This window comes from Panthera uncia (assembly GCF_023721935.1).
Source record: "Panthera uncia isolate 11264 chromosome A3 unlocalized genomic scaffold, Puncia_PCG_1.0 HiC_scaffold_11, whole genome shotgun sequence".
In the NCBI taxonomy this organism is placed as follows: Eukaryota; Metazoa; Chordata; class Mammalia; order Carnivora; family Felidae; genus Panthera; species Panthera uncia.
This window is the reverse complement of record NW_026057578.1, coordinates 51,411,305-51,415,960: the sequence shown is the minus strand read 5'-3', so window position 1 is coordinate 51,415,960 and position 4,656 is coordinate 51,411,305. Positions and strand designations below refer to the sequence as shown.

General features: G+C 46.2%; 1 pseudogene; it reads right to left on the bottom strand.

The window, feature by feature from the left end:
- Nucleotides 1–229: 229 nt before the first annotated feature.
- On the bottom strand, nt 230–4,456 carry LOC125935995 (uncharacterized; annotated as a pseudogene).
- Nucleotides 4,457–4,656: the final 200 nt, after the last annotated feature.

Sequence of the window (4,656 nt, the reverse complement as noted above, 5' to 3'; positions counted from 1 at the left end):
CTAAATGATGCCCTACAGGATTTCCTGTATTCCAGACATACTCTTCCTCACCTCCATTGTGGAGTATAGTCCCCTTGGTAGCAAACAACTACTTTCTTTACCTGTTGATTCAGAGGCATGAGGAGCCCAAAATGGCCTGGCAGCAATCTTAATTTCCAATTCAATGAGTCTCCTGCTGGAATCATCCTTCCCTTTGGAACTAAGGCCTCTAGATCAGTAGAGCAGAAGCTTACAGGAACAGGAAGCAAAACTTTTGCTGGTGGGTCTCTGGGTGTTGATAGCAATTGGTGCCATTATTCTTATTTCCACACCTCATTCCTGGACTCATGAATCCTGGCTATGGGAGAAACAACACCATACATTGAATGTTGATTCAGAGACTATAGAGCCTCCTAACATATCTTACCACCCCACCTGCGCTGTAACTGAGTCTTCAAAAGGACATTCCACAGTTCTATCAAGCCAGCTGTTTTAGGACAGTGGGAATGGTAAGACCAGTGAACTGATTCTGTGAGTACAAGCCCCTTGGCTCACTTCACTTACCATGAAATGATTCCTTGATCAGAAACAAGGCTGTTTACTATACCTTGGTGCTGGATAAAGCATTCTGTAAGACCATGGATAATAGTTTTGGCAGAAGCATTGCATCCAAGGAAGGCAAATCGTATTGTAACAGCACTCCAACAGGTCTTATATGTTAACTTGCTTCAAGGTAGGCACTCTTTGCTTGCTGACCTAAACCCCATAGTTTATAGCAGAATCAACCTACTTCCCTTCAGAGCCTGCAGACCCCTGGCCTTGAGGAAGGAAGGACTAGACTTTCTGGAAGATAAGGCCTTACCGCACTCGAAAACAGCCACCACTGACCATGGTATCCTCAGTAAGAGACATCTGGGTGTCTTGATTCCTAGTACAGGCAGTGGGAATCTGGACTTCCTTGCCAGGACATGGCTTGCTGGCTGCAGGGGCATCCTTTACTGAGAGACACCTGGGAGCCTTGATTACTGGCAGAACAGAGGATTCTGGAGGCCTTGCAAGGACAAATGATTAACCCCTGAGCATCAGTTTTTCCTGCATGTAGCCCGCTCCCCCATTTTCTCTCTTTTCCACTGGTTCCTCTGGATAGGGAAGACAGTCTTGGGACATGAGTCCACCATCTTCCCAGGTTGCCAGCTTCCTGAATAAAGCAACTTTTCCTTTTTCATCATCACCTGTCTCTTGAGTATTGACTTTGGAGCAGCAAGCAGGCCAAACTTGATTTCAGAACTGGTCCTTTGTCCTGCAACAATATCTGGAGTAAGTGTCTGTTCCAGTGGGAACAAAATGCTGCCCCTTTCATGGTGGAAGTGGCCTAATGCAATTAACCTATACCTGATTCATCACCCTGGGGAATGGTGCAGACCTAGGACTCTGGACTGGTCTCTGCTGCTGGCAGATAAGACACTCAGCAGTGCCCATAGCCAGACTTGGGGAATGAAAGCCCATATTGGTGATCCCACATATAACCTCCACCCTGCTACCATGGCCACTTTGTTCACAAACATACTGGGCAATGACAAGGGTGGCTGGGGAGAGAGGCTGACTGACATCCACAGAACAAGTCATCCTACTCACTTGATTATCACTGAGGTCACTGAGCATTCTCACAAGATACAGATATCTTCACATTATTTGCCCACTGAGAAAGGCCTATCCACATATACCATGCCCAAATTTCTTTGTCACCAATTTTCCAACATATTCCTTCCAAGTCCTTGACCATCAGCCAAACAATTGGCCATAGCCTACAAATCAGTATATAATTACACATCTGGTCATTTCTGCATCAAAGTGAACAATGAGGTTCATTGCTTGAAGTCATACTTCAAAGATGCCCCATAAAGGGGCTATAGCATGCAACTTCTATGTTCACGTGGACCCTGCATATCCTGCAGAAGCATCTGTAAAGCAGGCCTGAGTCTTCTCTTCCTCTGTTGACTGATGGTAGAAACTCCCTATGAGGCCACAGGTGTAGGCTGGGAGAGAGAAGGCCATGTAGCAGGAGCCGGACCATGGGTATTGGAGCCACTTCATGTAACTTACTTGTGCCCAAGGGCCTGCTTGGGTTTGATCATGTATATACCACCTCCATCTGATTATGGAGTGCTGCTGTGCACACCCAGCTTTATAATTTGGTGGGTCAGGTAACACCCAATTCCTGATGGGCAGCTCAGGCCACACGACAACTTGGCGGCTCAGGGTTAAGTGTTCAGTCTCTACTAAGACCCAGTAATAGGCCAAGAGTTGTTTCTTAAGATGAGTAGTTATTTGAAGAGCTTGGCAAGGCTTTAATCCAAAATCCCAAGGGCTGCATTTCACCTGTAGGAGTCCATCAGATGCTCTGAACAGCATCCTTCTCTGCCACTGCCATTCCAAGCACTGTTGGATCTGCTGGGTCACATGGCCCAAGTGACAGAGCACCTTGCACAGTAGTCTGGACCTGCTGCAGAGCCTTCTCTTGTTCTGGGCCCCACTCAAAACTAGCATATTTGTCGGGTCACTCAGTAAATGGGTCAGAGTAGCACACCCAAATGGGGAATATGTTGCCAACAAATCCAAAGAGGCATCCTAGGCACTGGGACTTTTGGTTGTGGGAAGGGCTAGGTGCAACAACTTATTCTTCACCTTAGAATGGTTTCTCAACATGCCCTGCACCACTGAGCCCCTAAGAATTTCACTGAGGTAGGAGGCCACTGAATTTTTGTTGGATTTATTTCACACCCTGTGACATGCCAATATGTCTAGTGTCCAATAAGCCTAGTGCTCAATAGTTCCAATCAGCATAATATCAACAACGTAATTGATCAGCGTGATATCTTGTGGAACGGAAAGGTGATCAATTATGACATAGAGCTGGAGAGCTGATGTACCCCAGAGGTTGGACAGTGAAGGTGTATTGCCAGCCTTGCCCACTGAAATCTAAAGTGCTGGTGGTCTCTATGAACAAATATGAAGAAAAAAAGCATTGGCATGGTCAATAGCTGCATACCAGGTACCAGCAATGCATTAATTTGCTCAAGCAAGGAGACCACATCTGGTACAGAGGCTGCAATTAGAGTTAATACCTGGTTGAACTTACAATAATCCACATCATTCTCCAAGCTCTATCTGTCTTCAGCACAACCCAAATAGGAGAGTTGAATGGGGATGTAGTGGGACTGCATCCCTCCAGTCCTTGATGGTGACATTAATCTCTACAGTGTCTCCAGGAATGTGGCATTGTTTTAGGTTTACTATTTTCCTGGGTGGAGGCAGTTCCAGTGGCTTCCACTCAGCCTTTCCCATCACAATAGCCCTCACTCTACAGGTCAGGAACAACCATGAGGGTGGATTCTGCCAGCTGCTGAATATGTGTATTTCTATTATGCACTCCAGAGCTGGGTAAATAACCACAGGATAGGTTTGAGGACCCACTGGACTCACTACAAGACAGACTTGAGCTAAAACTCCATTGATCACCTGACCTACTGATCACCTAAGCCCCTACTCTGACTAAGGGACCATGGTGATATTTGGGGTCTCCTGGAGCCAGTGTCCATTCAGAGCCAGTGTCCAGTAGTCCTTAACAGGTCTGATTATCTCCCTTTCCCAAGTGCACAGTTATCCTGGTAAATAGCTGTAGGTTCCTTTGGGGAGGGAGAGAGAAAGATTAACAGTATGTTTTTGATAATTTACCAGGGTCTCTCCTCAAGAGGACCTGGCCTTCCTTCATCCTATGAGATTCTACGTCTGTAAACTGACTCCTGTCTCAGAATTGAGTGAGGAGCCTTAACGATCTGTTTTGATGAGTGAGGTTAGACTTTGTTCACTTGACCTAGAACTTTTCTGCTTATACAGATCAAGTAAGAATTTAGCAGGCTTCCTATTTCACTTCTAGGGACACCACAATCAATGAGGCAATGCCGTAGGTCTGTACACATCAGAGTACTTGAGCACTGGTTTGACTCAGCTGTCCTTTACAGCGACCTCTTGCTCAACTATAGACCCCAACAGTTAAAACCAGAAATAGACAATACCGCTTAACTAAGGCTCTAACAGAAACACGTTGTGCTTATTCCTTATCTCACTTTCTTGAGACAGTGACAAGGACATTTTACAATGACTGGATCAGAAAAGCCCTGACAGCAACAGAATGCCTAGAAGACCACATCTGGCACGTGATCACATGCTTAACACACACTGACCCCCACTGGTGACCACGTACTCTCTGCCTGCTCTCTTGCACACACCCATCACCTACCCCCAGCCTCTCCTTATAAAACTCTAGATGCCCATCTTGCAGGTGGAGAGGTCAGTTGTTAAGGCTTGAGCCTGCCACCTCCCTCAACTGCTGGCACTTGAAATAAATTTTTCCCTTCCTCTTTTCCAAACCCTTGCCTTCTGAGTTATTGGCTTCTCTTGCTACAAGTTTATCCATGTTTGTTCAGCAACAGTGTTGGCAAACTCAGTCAGGTGCTATGCTTCCCATTTGTCCAGCCCCGTTGGGATTTAAGCAGTTGGCCATGGCAGCATGCCAAGACTCACCTGTTTGTTTCCTGAATTAGTGGCTGTGATAGATGGATTGGTAACAACAATACCCACTTTGTCTCTGGTGGTTGAGTGCCATCCCTTGGCCCT